Consider the following 20,224-nt stretch of genomic DNA (forward strand, 5'->3'; position numbering starts at 1 on the left):
GAAGGAAGAGAGGCTTCAAGTTGGAAGGGTTTTAAAGGCTTTACTAATGCTACTAATAAATAGACAAAATATACAAAATGTACAAAACCAATCTTGAATGCCCAATATGGAGTTGGCGTCACTCCAGCGGTGGCGGAGCCGAGAGCTGGCCTGGCTCCAGCAGCTGCAGGGCAGGCACCCAGAAGTCACGGGTGAGACTTCACAGCAAACCAGAAACTGGATGCAGGGGTTGCAGGGCCTCGGACCTAGCACCACAGGTACGGGTGACAGGGTCCTCTCTAGATGCTGGCCATGGTCCAAGAGAGCGAGACCCTCGTGATCTCCATCTTACATAGTGTGTATGACGATTATGGGATGGAATACTCAGTTGGTCAGTTTTAGTCACCTGTTCTGTTCGCCTCTCCTTCCAAATATGTCCCGTTATCAGTTAACCTTGGTTACCATAGTAATAAAACTAAACATGAGCTTCTTCAGCATTCCATTGGTCATCTTATCAGCACCGAGCACAGTGTCCGAGAAAAAATGTGCAGTCACTTAGAAGGTACTCAGAAGAACTTAGCTGAAAGGAAAAGTCACTAAAAAAGGACTGGTCTTGTTTTTAACAAAACCAGGACATTCCACCTCTTATTCCATACCATTGAAGTCATACCCAAATCACTACTGCTTTCTGCCTGTCTTCAAATGTATATATACACACAAATAAGTATATCACTAGTTCATGACTGCAGGTCTCTGTCTATCACAGCAGTCTCTCTCTAGGCAGGAGAGATGGTGTGTAATCTAGTGCAGTTCATGCCCAGGAATTGCAGGTCAGAAATGTCAGTCTCAGGGAATTTACTGGGCACCACTCGATGAGGCTAGCTCAGGGTTCATCATCACTACTGCATCAACCTGAAAGACACTTATGGAACACTGTTAGTATCATACAGCAATTACCCTCATACAGTTTGAAACTGAGTATTCTCATACAGAATAAAATCTCCTTGAGGTACACATCGGACTTCACCATCCTTCAGCATCACCCACCAAATACATCCAGGCCCTTGAGCGAAAACAATCCCACGAATGGGTTTGCCTTTGCCCAAAGCAGGAATAACCCAGACAGCTTTTCCTAACATGTTCCTTCCATGCACCACAGGATCTTTATCCCCTTCTACTGTATGTGAAAGCTCTGACTGAGCAGGGCCAGCTCGATTGATTGATCCCGTGGTGTTAACTAACCAGGTGGCTTGTGCCAGATGCTTCTCCCAATTTTTGAAAGTTCCACCTCCCATTGCTTTCAGAGTAGTTTTTAACAAACCATTGTATCGCTCAGTCTTCCCAGAGGCTGGTGCATGATAGGGGATATGATATATCCATTCAATACCATGTTCTTTGGCCCAGTTGGCTACGAGACTATTTTTAAAATGAGTCCCATTGTCTGACTCAGTTCTTTTTGGAGTACCGCGTCACGACAGGACTTGCTTTTCAAGGCCCAGGATAGTGTTCCGGGCAGTGGCATGAGACACAGGATATGTTTCCGGCCATCCTGTGATTGCTTCCACCATTGTAAGCACATAGCGCTTACCTTGGCAGGTTCAAGGGAGTATAATACAGTCAATCTGCCAGGCCTCCCCATAGTTATATTTCAACCACCTACCCCCATACCACACAGGCTTTAACCTTTTGTCCTGCTTGAGTGCAGCACATGTTTCACAATCATGGATGACCTGTGAAATAATGTCCATGGTTAAGTCCACTCCTTGGTCATGAGCCCATTTATAGGTTGCATCCCTTCCTTGATGCCCTGAAGCATCATGGGCCCACCGAGCTAGGAAAAGTTCACCTTTACGCTGCTAGTCCAAATCCACTTCAGCTACTTTAATCTTAGCAGCTTGACCTGCTTGCTGGTTGTTTTGATGTTCCTCAGTGGCTCGACTTTTAGGCACATGAGCATCTAAACGGCGTACTTTTACAGTCAGGTTCTCTAGCCAAGCAGCACTGTCCTGCCACAATGGGCCAGACCAAATAGGTTTGCCTCTGTGCTGCCAGTTATTTTGCTTCCACTGCTTTGACCACCCGCACAGGGCATTTGCCACCATCCATGAGTCAGTATAGAGACAAAGTAGTAGCCCCTTTTCTCTTTCAGCGACGTCCAATGCCAGCTTTATGGCTTTTACCTCATTCCAGTGCAGTCTGGATCAGTCCGTGGCAGATAGTAGGGCTGTGTTTCCACCCCTGGGGCAGTCGAACTGTGGCCTGCATTCTGCAGGCCATCAAATCCACACAGTCCAATAAACTCAGTTGTCACTGTCCCTCTCCTCCACCTGGCTGGAGGCAGGGCACTCCTAATTGGTGTTTTGCACAGTCTCTGGTAGGGAGACACAAGAATCCCTCCTACTGTGGCTGGAAAGCCTCCCACTGGAAAATGGAGCAGCTTTTCTTTTGGGAGCTTTCTTTTTCAACTCACGTACTCGTGCCTGTAGGTCAGCAGTGGGTTTTCCATGTCAATTACTCATATCTTCCCCCGGGTCACGCAGGAAAAACCACAATTCACCTCGTGACGTATTCCATTTCTCTCGAGCTGTTGCTGCAGAAGGTCATCTTCTCCTAATAGCTGTGGCTCAGGCCCTTGCATGTGATGAGTATGATCTATCCTCCCTCTTGGACAGTTTGTCACACAGTTTCTCCACAGCTGCGACACAGGCTTGTAGGGGAGAAGAAAGAGTGTCTTCATACTGCCACAACATGTTTGCTACTTCACCCACCGCTGATCGATCGTCTTTTGAAAGGGTGAGTAATCCTAAAGTGCGGGCATAAGACAGTGGTGTACTCTGCACAAACTTCTGCATTATACCTCGGGTACATGGCACTTCATCAGGACCTATAGTTGTCTGTGGGTCACTGTAAATTATCTCTCGCACAACCAGTTCTCTCAGATACCTAATAGCTTCCCCATAGTAGTCCATTTGGTTGGGCAGCATATGATATCGTCTTTTAAAGGGTACCTGATTTTTACTGCCGACAAAATTCTCCTCCAGAGGCTTTCATTTTGTTTCTTCTTTGCAATTGCCTTACCAATGCCACCATCTCTGGCCAGGGATCCCAATTGACTGGCTTCACTGCCATCTAATTCCAGACTATTAGCCCCACTGTCCCAGCATCGAATGAGCCAAGTGACAATTGGCTCACCTTCACGACGGCTAAAGTCTTGTTTCACAGTCCTCAGCTCCTTCAGAAATAAGGAGCATTCTATTAGCTTGTCCTTTGCTGGTCGGTTTGCTTTAGAAGGACCCACTGATTGCTTTGCTGTAGAAAGACCCTCTGGTTGCTTTGATGTAGAAGGACCCTCTTCTTCCTCCTCTGATTCTTCTTCATCGTCACCTTCTTCTATTCCAGAAACAACCTCTCCCTGCCCTTCTTCCTCATCTTCCTTCACAATGGTTTCCAGACTTCACTGAAAAAGAACTGGTCTTGTTTTTAACAAAACCAGGACAAATACTAATGCATATTTCCATCCAGGAACAGAAAGGCATCTTTCTATTGGGATATATTGGGTTGAAATACTACAACTGATGAAGACTGCAAAATCAAGCCAATAACAAATTAAGAAATTTCAAAATTAAGTCTGCTTTTTGAAGGCTAGTAGAGGACACAGATCGTGTCATAGGAAACTAAAAGATGTACTTTGCTTTCAGATTTGCTTAAATTGTCTTGAGCAAGTCACACAGGAAAAAAAAAGTCAGTTTGTCTGTCTCTAAAATGGAGATAATGGGATCTTCTGCAAAATACTTCTAGGAGTAACACAATCACCTTACAGCATGGGCACTGAAGTAGGCAGGACTCTAATAATAATTTTCTTCCTATGTGCAGCAGTGAGTATATTGGCTCTTGCGATTCAGCTTTTTTCACCAGGTTATAAGGATCACCTGTATGATCTGCTTTCTACTGACACACTTGAAAAGGAGCATGAGCAATCCGTTTATATACAGATACATATTGCAACTTCAAAACTGTCAAGAGCAATCCTGCATGTGAAGTATTATTAATTAAGATGTATCTCAGCTTATGCTGACAGTATGGATACTTAGAAATTAAAGTCAAAGTGGAACCACAACAGCAGTGGGCAAAAGCATTCTCGTGCCCATGGACTCAGACACCCCTGGGTACCAGTAGGAATAACAATGAGGAACGCCGTCTGCTGAGCTCTGAAATGGGCTCTTTACTGAAGCTTGGCAGACCTGCAAAAAAAAAGGAGGGGGAAGGAGGTGGTGAGGGGAGTTTGTAACCAAAATTTGCAGCTTGATAAAGGTAAGAACAGCAGATGTTGTCAGCACTTCCCTCATGGGGTTTTGTTTGCCCATTTTTCTGTAGAGACCAGAAGCCATCATTCAAGGCATCCTCTGAAATTGGCAGAGATGCTTTCCTAAGCCTGGTACTTTCAGCAATCAGGTGTTAACAACACATAAATACATACTGCTGTGAAATAAATTTAGATCCCAACAGAACCCAACTGCAATAATTGAGATGGAACTAATGCCTTTTGTGATTTCTGCAGGGTTGGCTGAACTAAATGCTTTACAGAGAAAAGGTGCATCAGGGATATTTCCTCATATAGCAGCACATAAGTGCAGACCTCCATCATTTTAAACATGAGCCATTGGAACCCCAATAGATCAGTCCACAGGTACACAGCACAGCTGATTTGTCAGCTGAAAAGCAAAAGAAAGCTCCTATTGATCATGTTTTCAATTACCAGTATTATAAAGCAAATTCACAGAGCATTACACAGTTTTACAAAGGGTTTTGAACAAACACACAACACTGAGGACATACCCCAGTAAACATGATTTTTGTCACTAGTAAAAGTCTGCAGGCTTTGTGCTCACCTGACAGCTCAGGATCTAAGGATATTTCAGCCTTGCCCTGGCCTGAGCTGGGCTTAGCTTGCTTTAATAATTGTGTAGTGGTCAAGTGACTAATGCCTGATCTGTTGTAACTTCGTCTCTGGGAATATTGCACATGGCAAAGGCCTGACAAACCAAGATAGTCATGGTGGGATAAGTAAGAGCCCTTTGTTTCAGGTGGGGCAGGGAGAAGCTGCTGAGCAGCTTTCACACTTCCCCTGGGAACCGAGGAGAAGCAGGCAGATCTTGCTGGCAAAACATGTGAAATAACACCAAGCAGACTCAAACAATTTTAAGACTATTGCTGATGAGATGTCTCTGTATTCATCTGAATAATGAGTATATATATTTGTAATAGGGTTAATAATTTTGTCTGGTAAAATGTTAATTGGACTAAGGGTAAATAATTAGTTACTAGTACATGGTATGTTCCCTTCTGCTCATAACAACATTTGCAGCGTATCAAGACCATTTACTACATCATCTATGCCCTCCTGGACCAGCACTATAAATTTGATTATGAACACATGAACAAATTTCCGCTGAATTAGCCAGAGCATGCAACACAAACTTTATATTAGATTTATGCTGTTATGCTGGTTTTATATCAGCTGTGGGAGGACAGATGACACAGGATAAAGCCTGTTAACAGTACAAAGTTAACATAGCAGAAGTTCTGCACTAATCTGAACCAGCAGAGCAAGCATTAATGAGATCAGTGTTTCACTATTTGCAGCTGCAACAGTTTGATCTGGTGCTGGGAATCTGAAGACAGATTTTCCTGTATCGTAGCATCATGGAATCATAGAAGCATAGAACAGTCTGGGTTGGAAGAGATCTTCAAAGTTCATTTAGTCCAACTCCCTGCAATGAGGAGGGACATCTGCAACCAGATCAGGTTGCTCAGAGCCCAGTCCAGCCTGGCCTGGAATGTTTCCAGGGATGGGGCATCTACCACCTCTCTGGGCAACCTGGGCCAGTGTTTCACCACCCGCATTGCAAAAAAATTCTTCCTCATGTCTAGCTTGAATCTCCCCTCTTTTAGTTTAAAACCATTACTCTTTGTCCTTTCGCAACAGGCGCTGCTAAAAAGTCTGTCCCATCTTTCTTATAGGCCAATTTTAAGTACTGAAAGGCCACAAGAAGATCTCCCTGGAGCCTCCTCCATAAAATCATGGCCTCAGAAACTCTGGTGTTGTGGATTTGATTGATACCCTGTCTTACCCCATTTAAAATTCATGTAGATTCTGGGATGTTCATATGACAGAGAATGTTCCTCAGGATGCAATAGACATTGTAATGAATATGCTGATTATTTTTCTCCTTGATGCTTACATCTGTTACCTTATCTTCTCTCTTTCTCCTCTCTTCCATCTCTGTTTATCATTCTCCTTGATTTTTCCCTTTCTGGCTTTGTTCTTCACTGCTTATCTCTTGCTTATTCCTCCCCTTTTCTTTAGCTTCTTGCCTTCCTTGCTTTTTGATGAGTGTTTCTGCTCTGGCTTTCCTGCAACCCACTCCACCCCTCCTGCTTGCAGATCTCTCCGTATGCTGAGTGCTGCCAGCTGCTCATCAGCACTCCTTTGCTGAGGACCAGGGGCAGAGCAGGGTGATGGACTGGCACGCTGAGCCTTGTTCTGAATAAGATGCTTCTGTTTATGGAAATAATTGCTGTGTGGATAGCTTTGCTTTCACTGCAAAGCTGTAAGGGATGCCAGTAGTTCAGCACTTTCAATTTCTACTAAATGAGTAAATGGGAGATAAATAATGGAATTTAACATAATAAAATGAAATATAATTTGATTGTGTTCAATAAATACCTGAGAGAAAATGTGTAAGAGGGTAGTAATTATTTGAGAGAGCTTAGTCTGGCAATATAAAGTCATTTGAAATTAAAATATAGGGAGAATAAGGATAAAAAGGAAGAAAATAATAAATTGTGAACTAGAGGAGAAACTCTATTTCCATATACCCATAATCAGACAAAGCAATCTTACCTGTCCAAGGGTGGAATTTACACCCAGAAAAAATGATTAAAAAAATTAATAGGAGTCAAATTAAAACTGTATTATATCAGAATGGGATACTGACTTTTTAAAAGCTCTAGTTGGCCTCTTCGTGGTATCACTGGATGTACTATTATATCGCTGGACAACTTTTTGTTATCTCCATGAAGTGAGCTGATGACTTTGATCCAGGCTGTAAAGCAAAGTCATCCAAAACATACAGGAAGCTGACATGAGTGACAAAAGAAACATACATTTTGGTTGGTTCAGCAAGAGTTAAGAGGAGATCTTTCTTCTCTGCAATTTTCTCACAAGAGAAAAATGGCATTTTAAGATTGCTAATATATCTAGAGGGCTAACAGGATGAGATTGCCACATCAGCAGCAGAGAACAATAAAATAATGCGATGCTTGCTGAAAACGTAAAATAAAAAGATCTTTATAGGGGGTAAACCTTCGTTAATATGAAAAAAGTTGATATGTCCCAAGGCGATCGTTTTGTGCTTTGTCTGTGGCTGTCAAAGGACAGAAAGCACTCAGGGACTCCGATTTCATCCATCGCTTCCCTTAACATTCACAGAGTTTTCAAATCACCACTCTCCTTTCTTGAGCTATTTAATCCAGATCATAACTAGAGAATTTAATTCCTGCCTTTATCTTTCAAGCTTTAATACATGATGTACATAGACTCATTAAACTTTCTCAAGCCCCTTGTTCCACCAGATTCCAGAAATCCAACCAGGGCACCCAAATGAGGAGGCAGGTTGTCCTCACTTTCCATTATAGCCTGGGACAAATAGAGACAGTAACAAGGATGACTCAGGTCTTAAACAGGCTAAATCTCTTTTAGGATGTCTCTGTGAGAAACTACAGGGGAATCGTGTCCCTAATTATTGTTCCTAATTGCTTAAAATTAGGATAAATTAGGGGTGAAGTAGGACCTGAAATAAACACGGTGCTGTGCAAAGACATGTCAAATAAGCAATGTCCCTCAGGGATTTTACAGTCTGGCCTGCTGTGCGTTGCAGTCTCGCATAAGAAGAAAATCCAAGGGGATGTGCTGTCTTAAGACCCAATTCAAAGCACGTTGAAGTAAATGAGCTTTGATTGATTTCAGCGGGCTTTACCCTCTGCTTCGCGGTGGGGCGTCCGCAGAGGTGAGCCAGCACCTTTCACTTGTCGGAAGAAGTGAGGTGTGACCGCCTGTCCGCCCCGCAGGCGCTTGTCATGGCTAAAATGTGTTTCTCCACGAATTTTGTGCTTGCGTGTTCTGTTCGCTTTCGTGTCGTACTCACGCTCCTGTCTAAGCAGCCCATAGTCCTGAGCAACATCTACACGCTGTGTGAGCTGTCTGCATATTCTCCTGACCTTTCCAAAGGCAGGAAGGAAGCAGCTGCGCTGCTGCATCCATGCTGACAGCTTCAGCCTGGGTTTTACATCTGCTGTCATCTTGCCAACTACTTTTCATTACTCTTCCAAAAAAAAACCCCAACCACGTGACTTATTCAAAACCAAATTATCACAGTTTAGATTACAAGTGGTTTACTGAGCTTGTACAAAACCTTGTGCTTGTGGAGCACATGGTAGAAGGAGAACAGGGAGATAGAAAAGTAAATGCTTCACTAGTTTGTTCCTGACCAATCTTTTAATTTAAAAATGATAGCACTATTTCAGTGCCAGATCTGATCAACTACTGAACTACAGAGGTGCAAAGAGATCATAATTAATCTGCAAAACATTTTTTGCTCTGGGAAGCTTGGTAACATACGTTATTATTGCTTGTTCCATGCTCATGTTTCTAGTTAGGCTCAGACCCTGTTCTTCCACAGATCAAATTTATATTGGCACGTTTCAACAAAAATCTCTCAGACACTTCAGCAAAGACACATAAGATAAAAGCAGATTGTTTGCCCACTTCAGCATGAGCAGGCTTTGCTCTGGTACTTAATAACGTTTTCATTCACAGGGATTTTTCAATCTTAAAAAATGTTCTTTTAATGCACTTGTGTGCAGGATGCGTTTTTTGTGTAGAATCTAGGTTTTTAAGAAAGTAAACTGTAACAATCAGAATTTTACCAACTCTGCCATTTGAGGTAACAAGGACTTAGCAATAACAGTGATTCATGTAGGTTTGACAACAGAAAATAAAATAGGCTGAACTCAAGAAACGTGGATTATACCGAGCACAGTGTAATGCTAAATAGAAGTGAAAGTCTCCTTATCTGAACAACTCTTTTTTCTCCATTTAAACAGCTAGGACCACCTACTGAGTCCCCTGCCATGCTGTAACTTTTTGACCACTTCCCTTTTGCCAGTACTGAATCTTGAGTGCCCAGATCTTTTGCCAGATTTTTTTTCACCTATCTCTTCACCCATGGATCTTCTACACCCACATTCCTTTTCCCTGCCCCTGAACCCTGCCTCAGTGTCAGGTAATATCTGCCCATCCCATTACATTTTGTCCTTTGGCTCACTGATTCCCAATTTGACACTTCTCATCCAGATGCTCAATCTGCTTGCAGATCCTTTTTTTTTTTTTTCACATTTACACTGTAGACCTTAATTTTCTTCTTCCATATTTTCACCTCCACTTTCACCCTCAGTCTCTTGCCCTGGCAAAAACCACTATTCCTCTCCCCACTTCCAGTCCCACTTTCCCCACCGCCTGCAACATAAGCTTCTACCATCTGCAGCCTCACATCTCATCTCATGCCCCAGGTTCTGTTCCCATGTGCTGTTCTGCGGTCACCCCTAATTTTCCTTGCTTTTTTAACCCCTTGGCATATGAATAAATCAAGGTCTTCCTCCAGGTTTCTTGGGCCCAACAAGAAAGTCGTTACCAAGCACACGGGAAAGAAAAGACCCTTAAGATCTGGAACCTGGTCTTGGCACAATTAGAATAGGCCACAACTGCAATTTTAAGCATAATTTCATTCAACCACAGGCTAGACCTGCCACAGCTCTGATTTTGGGAGACTTTATCCCGCGAAGTTGTAGAAAGAGGATAACTGTAGGACATAAGCTGTGGCTCTTCAAAGGCAAAAACTGAGCAGCTTTTTCCAGAGAGAGAAAAGATACATGCCTGCCAAAACACACAAATGCATATGTATGAGATGGGTCTTCTAAAAAAAAAAAAAAAAACAAATAAATTAAAAGGCTGAATCTTTTAACATGAGCAAAACAAATGGGTTTTTTTCCATTCCAATACTGTTACCAAACTATTTCTGAGTTGATTTAAAAATAAATAAATCTATTGGGCAGAAACATGCATTCAGTATGGAAAATTTGAGTTGAAAACAGCTAAATCAAGGAAGGCTTGCAAGCAGCTGAAAAGAAGTCTTATAATAGGAAGCATAAGGCATGCTGATTGCTAACTGATGCTAACAACCTCAAATCTACTACTTTTCTGATTTTTTTTTTATTATCTGACACTAAATGCAGACAACAATCTGAGATGATAACAAGAGGGTGTGAGAGGCACACTTAATATCATAACTGCTAGGCTTTCAGAAATGACTGAGGGGGACTGGCTAAAGCAGAAGATAGGCTTTTCTTTGTTAGAGTATTGACGAAATAGATAAACCACATACTGAGTCTAATCTGGGAATCTGGAGATGTTCAAATGACTGTCAAAACAAAATGAGAAATAGAGGAGGAAATGCTGTTCCAAAGCCTGCACATTGATTTAAGCATTTTTGGTGCCAATAGGAATAATAACAATGAAAACCATCTGCTGATCTCTGCAATGAATTCTTTATCCATGCTTGAAAGACTTGTGCAGGGATGGGAAGCTGTGTGTGAGGCTGCAGACAAAACAAGGTGTGTGTGGCAGATGTTCAGAGGGCTTCACTCAAGGTAATCCAACTGCCAGATTGTTAAGACCTCTCCAGGGACTGAAGTTCAGCTTCTTGTGGAGACACTGTCATGAGAGCTAACAACACATTTCTAAATCTTGTGTTTTAATTCATCAACCATTAGCCAAAAATAAAAGTGAGATTCTGAAATGAATGAGAGTTCAATAAAGGATATTGCCATAATAATTAAATATATACTGACATAACATAACATAACGTAACGTAATGTAGCGTAGCGTAGCGTAACGTAACGTAACATAACATAACGTAACGTAACATAACATAATGTAACGTAATTGACAAACAGCAAATTGATAGAGGAAATACTGGATTAGTTTTTCCTCCTGTGGAAAACTCCATAAATCCCTGACGTCAACCAGTAGGTTTTTTATTGTATGCTCTGTCTCAATCCAAATCAGGGTGCTGCACGTTCACAACAGTTGTGATTCCTAAATATTTTTCACAAAGTTGTAGCATACTGTATATTTAGGAACAGTCTGCTTGCATTTGCATGTAAAGACACTTGACCCTACAGGCAGAATGAAACAGAAGGGTGCTGCACAAATCAAAGAGAAAAAAAACCTGAAGATAATTTTATTAGGGTGGCAGAGGGAACCTTTACACCACTTCCACATAGATATTCACAGATTGAATAGTCACTGGTTAACAGCTTCTGTTCACCACCAGTAAGCACGTAGTGACAGAGTATGTCAGTAAAACCAATTTTTGCCATTAGTCACACAAGATCATAGCGTTGGCATGGGTCTGGCAGTGGAGGCACTCAGGACTTCTCTGGGCCTGAGCTAGCTTTAGCAATAACCAAGGGATTACTGCCTGACCTGTTGTAGTTTCTGAAGATACTGTGTGGTAAGGGTCAAATAGATCTAGGTAGTCACTGTGTGACATACAACAGCCCTTTATGTTCACTGAAGGTGGAGGAGGCTTTTGAGAGATGCTCAGTGAGTAGAAGCAGGTCTTATTAAGAAAACATGTAAAAATAGCCCCAGGGTGGACCCCAAGATCAAGAAGGAAGGAACTCCCAACACCCTGTTGTTCTTCACCTGAAGACTGCAGGATGCCCAGGACTCATCATGGACCTTACCCTCTTCATGCACACCCCTCTGCTTGAAAAAGGCTGGAACTGTTGGCTGTGTGGCCCATAGGACACTGGAAGGGTAAGCATCACTCCAGGAAAAAGGGATAGATGTTACTAAGTTTTCTTTTTTAATATTTTTAAGAATATCATTGATGAGGTTTTTCGATATTTCCTTGAACTATTAGTATTCATAGTATTGGAATTGACTAAGATTAACTGTTTGCTGTGTTTTGGTTAGATTATTATGATTTTGATCAGCCTAAAAAGATATTCTCTGCTCCATATATGTATATGAACTGTTTCCTTTTGTCCCTAATAAGATTTCAAGCATATCAGTAGTTGGGATACAACATGCTTTCCCACATCCTTCAAAGAGGAAATAATAGTGATAGGTACAGACCTTTTAGTGGCAAGCATAGTATTTGATATATTACAACTGCTATCAAGAACACAGTTGATTTTGTATGGGGACAGATCAGTCCTTCTGAACTGTAACTAAGCTATCCCAAAAGATTAATCTTCATTAGTAACTGTGTTAGGTGTAAGATGTGAGCTGAAGTTATTGCAGAGACTGGGATCAAATCACGGCTAAGATTTTGTCTGACTGGCTATTTCTGTAATGCTGCACCTCCCTCCATATGCGTATGTACCTATGGCTGTATACACCTCTGCCTATCACGTCCAGAGTGTCAGATTCTGGATCCAGCCTGAGGTCTCGCTGTGGCTGGGGAACAGCAAAAAACCGGTGAGACAAGTGTAAAGAGTTAGTTACTCATCTGCCACACATACTGGAAGGTAAGTGGAGAGAGTGAGGAATCTAACCTCTTCCCAGCACAGAAGAGGGAGAAGGGAACTTAAGTTTGCCCTTAGAGAAGAAAAGAAGCTACTTTAAACGGTAAAATGTGATTTTTTAACTACTGGGTCAAATCACAGCACTTCTTTTGTGCAAGGTCAAAGATGGCAATTTCTCTGTAACAGTCAAATCAATTCCACCTGCTACAACCAAAAAGGACTGAAGTCTGCTTTTCTGCAATTAAGGAGATAGAATACTTACTCTAAAATTCTCTAATGTTGCTTCGAATGATGACCAACAGAATACATGAGAACAAAAGCCATCAATGAAAAATCAGCACAAGTAGAAACCCTGTGAACTTGAGTCCTTGCTCATTTACCCTTCCCAATTTCCCCATCTGTCTTATCAAGAGGAACACTGCAGTGGTGACTGTGGACCTTTTGTTTGGACCTTGCAAGTCAGATTTGGTCTACAGCCTGTTGTTTGCAAAGCCCAGCCCTATAAACTGAAACTACCGATTTAGTACTTGTGTTGTTCACTGATGCATTTACCTCTCTAGATTGCAGCTCCCTGCTTGGTGACTCATAGCAAGTCCTCTGGGTGGCTAAATTCATTTTATTGGTGGTTTTTAGTTCTACAGCTTTTCTTTTCAGTGAGATGTTTGAAGATTAACTGGAGAGGAAGCTAGCAGAGACACTCTTGTGCCATTACCAGCTGCAAAACAGGGCTTGAGAAATGTCTCCTTTGGAGAACTAATGGTACCCTTCAGAGATTAAAGGGCCAATATGTACCGTACGGTTGCTGTTCTAGATTTGTCCTTTAACAGGCCTCTGATGGCAGAAAAGCTTTTCATGGCAGAAAGCAGCAGAAGTGGTAAGAGGAGCATTCATCAGCTAGTAGAAGTTCGGAATTCTTTTGAGCAGAGACACGGGGGTCCTACTGCCTGCTAAGGAAAATAAGCACAACCCTGTCACTCGTCCCAACCCTGCCTGAGCAGAGCTGTATATATTTCAGCATTCTTCCTCTACAACCTCCTCTCAAGTGTACTCGGTATTCAGTAAAAGACTATGTACATCTGCTGTTCCAAGAAGCAAGTTTAATTGCTGATGGGATTTTTTCCCACTAGCATTTCAACCCATCTGCATGTTGCGATTACTGAAGCCTAATTTTGTTTTTGTCTACTTCAACCTTTTCAAGTGATATTCATTAATCCCATCTATGGCATCTCTAACATGTGGGAAATCTGCCTAGAGTAATTACAAAGTATTTCCTCTGCACTTAGTTCTCATATAAGAGCATGAGAAGATAATGAAGGCTGATTGTAGTGTCATCGTTCCATTGAGGAAATGGATGATGCTGTTCAAATAACAGCTGGCTTGTTACATAAAAGAAATGACAGATCAGAATAATAAAGGCAAACTCCCCCTTAACAGATCACTCTATTTTGAAAGTCTCAAATAATTGCCTGGAATCCTGGAAATACAGAATATAGTACAAAAAAGGCCCTTAGGTATGGTCTCTGTATGGCTGTGTGTGTACATGTATATATCTGTATATTTACACACTTAAACATACATCCTTGCAAACATACAGTGTTTTTATTTATATTATTTTTGCATATGAGATACATCTATATTTATGTGTGTATGTACCACAATGAGATAGCAAGAAAGACCACTAAGAATAGTCTTTTTTAATCTGGAATACCCATCCTGGAAATAGAATACAATTTAGGGAGGAATATTCTTTTTTATTTTTAACTGACCTGTAGTGAGCATTCAGGAATATGTGTTATCATTGAATTTCAGGTGCAAGGAGAGTTGCACCATATAGTAATAATTTACACTACAGTGTCTTTACAAAAAAACTTGTGAGGCCCTTAATCTTCTGCATATATACATGAGAAACAATGGAGGTTTTTCTATTCTATGTATAATTCTAATACGATTTTATATATACAAAGACATCACATATAAAAACATCCTCTACATAGACATAAAAAATAGAAAACCTCAGTTGCTAAATGGTCCATTTAGAAAATGCCCACTGTTCCACAGAGAAAATTTGCAGTGCTCAGCTCCTACTCTGAGAAGCCAAAGTACTGATTTTGCTGTGTCTTTCTCTCCAAGGATGCGTTCCAAGACAGTCATTAGAATCATAGAATCCTTTTGGTTGGAAAAGACCCTGAAGGTCATTGAATCCAACCATTAACCCAATACTGGCACTAAACCATGTCCCTAAGAACCTTGTCTATGCATCTTTTAAACACCTCCAGGGATGGTGACTCCACCACTTCCTTGGGCAGCCTGTTCCAATGCCTCACAACCCTTTCCATGAAGAATTTTTACTTAATATTCAATCCGAACCTCCCCTGGGGCAACTTGAGGCCACTTCTTCCTGTTCCTTTCAGACAGTCTAAACCCTAGAGCTTGACTCCTCTAATAAGGAAGGAATAACATCATATGGCATTACTGGACTACAACATCTGATCGCTAAATGGAATTTGAAATAAAGGCAGGCTAATAACAACCAGAGTGCCTAAGAATTTCCTTGAATGATCCCAGGAAAATGTCATTCACTGCAAGCTATGACCTCAAGTGATACAGATGATAAAATTAAAGCTAAGAACAAAAATAAGGTAAAATGAGAGACCAGGATGAAACCTTTGAGAACAGACTTTCTCAGAAGCACCAGTTACATTCCTAAACTAGATACAAGAGACTTTGGAAAAATTCTTCACATACTCCTATTTTACATTTTCAAGCTGCAGCAACTGATATAAACTAGGGTCTTGGGATCCACAAATAAGATGAACCCAAATAAAAGAATCACAGAATAATACCAGTTTCTGATCCAGCCTCCTGCTCCAAGCAGCATCTGCTGGGATAAACTCAAAGGGTGGAGACCACCCAACCTGTCTGGGCATCATGTTCTACTGCTTGACTGCATTAATAAAAAAAATACACATTTTGCATTTATGCATTAATGTTTGCCAGTAGCGTAGCATAAGCTAAAATCAATGCTTAGAGCCTTAACAAGAAAACCCAAGTAGAACATAAAATCCTGTTAGAGGGCAATAAAGTAGTTTAAATTGAGTGTATACAAAGGCTTCATGAAAGGCTACCTTGAGGAAATGGTGGATGGAAAATGTAACTTGATTCAATTAAACTTTTATTATTATTCATAAATGAAGAAATAGGGATCTATATTTCCATAGCAACAAAACACCATATGTTATTTCTATATAAATTTGATAATGTAGTGTTCTCCCTTGAAATTAAAACCAGAGCCCAGAAGCACAAAGAACATTAAAGTGGTGCACTTATAATAGGAAACTGATAATTTTCTGACCAAGTGTTTTTGTCTCCCAATTAAAAGATTGTTGCAAGGGATATTTAATGCTGAAGCTGCTTTTTGAGAAGCATCCTTTCACTCCAGAACTAAAGACAGTCTCAGAGCTTAATTTGTCTCTAAGAAATACACATGTAGCTTTGTAGAAATAATACATCACTTGATAGGTCAGGGCATAATTCCTTTAAAAAAAACCTAATTGTATAGATGGAGGCATAGGCGATGCTGCACATGTGAACCGATACTGCCTCTTGAAAATGTAGCTTCTAAAGATGTGGTTAATCCCAGATTTAGTGAATAAATTTAGTGAAAGCCTTTTACTGAAAGTTGTTTTATAGAGCAGAGACCTGCATGCATTTAGAACTGGATTCAGCAATCGTGAGTTGCTAAACTCTGCACATGCTGTAAGCCCTCTGACCTGAGTGCATCTTATTAACAAACTAAGTCCAGCTGAAAATTTAAGGTAATAGAGGTTGGTGCCAAAATCAGAGTGAAAGTAGCCTGCTAGTGGACAGCATTTGCATTCAGCATTTCAGTATCCCATTTGAATTCAGACATCAGATGAAACCGAGTTCTCAGTGGTAACTCAAAATGTCTTTTTATTAGCAGCAGACTTCTTGTAGCTCTCATGAAAGTATCAAAGCAAGGAGACTGAATTAGAACCTCTTCTACTGATTCTTCTTTTAAAGTCTGGATCTCAAACTCTGCTGCTTGTGTCAAAAATCACACCAGACTTTAAGAATTTGGGGGCTTTCAGGAAGGGATAAAAGAAGGTAATTTTAATTCTGAATTTCGCACCTGACCTGCTCTTATTGATGTCACTGGAAGTTTTCCAGACTTTTGTGTGGCATAATGTGTACAAAGGCACTATGCCGACTCTCTGTTCTGAGTGAATTTTCCCAGATGACTGGTGGTCTCATCTGATGTACATTTTTAATTTTCAGTAACCAGGATAGACTGCCTGTTCTTCTCTCTGCTGATTTGAGTAGGGTAGCAATTTTACATTATATATGGAATGCCATATTAAAAATTCATAATTTAGTTCTGCAAGTGAATAATTATATCAAGACCAAGAGAATTAAGGAGACAGATGTGACATATTTTATTTTTGGATAAATTTTTAAGTCTTTAACAATAAAGAGAAATTTCACTGCTATTTCAGCTCTAGCAATTAAAAGTTCTCCAAACTTTTATGCGTTCAAACTCATCACATTTTTCCAGTTCTCCACATTTTCACCACATTTCAGAACAAGTTGTGAGCTTAGCATATAAAAGTACAATATTTAGATAGTAATGATGCCAAGTGGCCTTAAATTGAATGACACTCAATTTTGACTGATGAAATCAACAGCTGCTGCTGTGTAAGCAGTACATTCCTATCAGTTACAGAACAGCCACTCTTTGCATGGTATTTCCAACTGACCAAGGAGATAAGTCTACTAAAACATTCCTTGTTTCAGCTGTCTGCAAAACACTGAGGAATGCCTGACTGTCAGGTAAAAAATAATTCGTGCTGTGTGCATTTCTGAATTGATAGTTGCTACCATTTCTGCACTGAACTCAACAAGCATGGAAAAGATTGGGTAGGGAGAGAGGAGTAGCTTTCATTTGAATTTCTTTCACTTCAGCTAGACCCTTCCTGGACCACAGCTGTATCACAGTCTGGATTTGAGGGTTACAGCTGTGATATAATTTTATCATCGGACAAAGACTTTTGAAAGTTTTAGTAAATTTTTCAAAGAACATAAAAGGAATTGAGCACACCCAACTAAACTGAAGCAGAAATAAAGTGCTCAATTCTTTTAGGTCAAATAAATGTATTTACTAAACTGAAAACATAAAAATATGTTTGGTTTAGGTACCCAAACAATGCAAACCTTGGATACAAAATGCAATCCTCCATTTTGACTTCCTTCATAATATGTGATTTTTCACCTTGAAGTTCTCTAGACATTTCTAATCTCGTCTTTGGTTATTTTCTTCTCTTTTTGCCCTAGTCTAGGCACCTTTTTGCCTAATTCACTTCTACATCCTTAGTACAAAACATAGAGACAATCTTGCCACAGCAAGCACAAGCCAGCACTGTCCCCTGCATTAAGTACTGCAAGCAAAATGGCCAAAGTCCAGCTTGAGCAATCTGGCTTCTGGGGTCCTGGATCCTTTTCAGTAACACAGCTTTCACAAGGGGGTGGGCAAACTCAGGGCACCCTGCAACCCATCACAGCACTGCCTGCAGCAGCAGCCATAAACCACTTTAAACCACCGCAGAAGGGAATTCCAGCCAATAGGTCCTTGCATATAAAGTGTCCTTTCACCCTTGTACTTTTTCTCATGAAAGCAAGCAATGTGTGCTAAAGTATCTGCATGACTCAATGTGGGCACCTATCCTAAGGAGACAATCTCCAGTCATGGACTCCAGATAGACAGAGGCCAAGATCAGGTCCCTTGAGATGGCAACAAGATGCCCTCGTGCTTATTTTTTTATATTAGCTGTTTTAAATGACACCTGCTTGGATTCTGCCCCACGTTGCACATCTTTTCACAGGAAGCCAAGTCACAAATCTGGGCGAGGAATACAGCCTCTGAAACACCACTGCAGCAGTATGTGCAATCTGTGCTATCTAGGTGTACCTGCTTTAGCAGGTGGGTTGAACTAGATGATCTCCAGAGGTTCCTTCGAACTCTAACCATTCTGTGATTCTGTGTTTCTGCAGCAGTATGTGTTTCTGCAGCTAGAGACTAACTAAATCTTTGACTTAACTTGATCTTACACATGTATCCCAAGACTACTCAGGCCCTGATCTTCTGCCTGAAACCTCAGAGTTTGTTACCAGCAGCTGTATGGTTGGACTTTTATTGAAATGTTAAAGCATCTGAGACACTGAGGGAAGAAAGGGATCCTTTCCAGGGAATTTCAGACTGCATTTGATCTACTGAGAAAGTAAGATTTGAATGTGGTAAGGCTGAAAAGATGAATGAGAGAAGTCTGAACTTCAGGAATGAATACTGCAATACCAAACCATTTATTAAATAAAGATAAATCTAGAATGAAATCTAGTCAGCCTGACTTACAAACATAGTTTGCCAATATACTGCTTCCAGCAAAACAGCCTTCCAAAACAAGAGCCTAAATTTCCTATAAAGTTAATGAAGACAGGGAGGTATCTCTCCAAAGGGAGATCCCATAACCCTAAAATTTAGCCCCTAGGCCTCATGGCCAGATCTCCTTCTGGAGGATTCCCTTGCCCATCAGGGAACAACCCCATGTCAGACGCTTAATACAGGAACACCAGATTCTTGCCCTGCATTTCTGCAGTGAATGCTGCTGTATTTCAAGGAGAGGCTTGGGAATATTGACCATGTGGCAAGAAGGGACCTTCTGAAATTCCTGCTATTGTAAGCAGTCACATAACTTAATTCTTTTAGAAATGTCAACTTGACCTTCCAACCACCCAGATTTGGAACTCCATCTACCAGATCCATTGCAGAATCTGCTCCTCTTATATTTTTCTTCTAAAAAACAAAGAACATGGAGACAGGGAAGTGAATCACAGAGCAAAGCGTGGGAAGGAATAGTAGTGGAAATTAAGAAAGGACAAGCTCTGCTTTATTTTTTATTTGAGTTTGCCTTTTAGTCCTACTGAAGATTATTCAGTATAACTTCTTTTTTCTTTGGCACCTTTTTATTTGTTTGTAGTGTTTATGAAATATGAGTTCAAAACTAAGTGGCAGCACACCTGCTTAGTGTGAGATAAGTAAAGGCTAGATCTCAACAGAATTAACAGCACATGTCTCAAATACCCGTGAGGGATACACCCAGATGGGAAAGATCTGTAGTATTATGTCAACTCCCCAGTTATACACATGTAATATATGTGAGGTGCTGCGAGGTAATAATGAGGAACTACACTAAAACACTAGGATTTAATTGTGAAAAGTTGAAATGGGTAGTTTGGGCAAATTATAAATTAAACTTAAAGATAGTTTTGTTGACATGCTTTTTCACTGACTAATTCTGCTTTCCACCCTTAAAGACCATTTACAGTTGTTAAATTGGTAATGACCAAGCCTGCTGATTTTGCTCAGCCCTACTCTCAACCTGAAGCGTAAATTCTAGACGATTTCCCTGACCAAAAAAAAAAAAAAAAAAAAAAAAAAATTAAATGCCAAACTAAGGTTGATTGTGTGGAATTCAGATTAATGGATTAAAATTGTGCAATTCAACAGTTAAGCCCCTTT

The 20,224-nt window shown here is 40.7% G+C and overlaps 1 long non-coding RNA gene across 1 annotated transcript in view; it reads right to left on the reverse strand.

The window, feature by feature from the left end:
• Positions 1–738: 738 nt before the first annotated feature.
• The window catches only part of LOC135997620 (uncharacterized), a 38,720-nt gene continuing 19,234 nt past the window's right edge, over positions 739–20,224 (reverse strand). The window contains exon 3 of the long non-coding RNA XR_010607462.1: positions 739–4,220. This is a non-coding gene — a long non-coding RNA (uncharacterized LOC135997620). The remainder of the gene's footprint in view (positions 4,221–20,224) is intronic.

This window comes from Caloenas nicobarica, chromosome 1 (genome assembly GCF_036013445.1).
Source record: "Caloenas nicobarica isolate bCalNic1 chromosome 1, bCalNic1.hap1, whole genome shotgun sequence".
In the NCBI taxonomy this organism is placed as follows: Eukaryota; Metazoa; Chordata; class Aves; order Columbiformes; family Columbidae; genus Caloenas; species Caloenas nicobarica.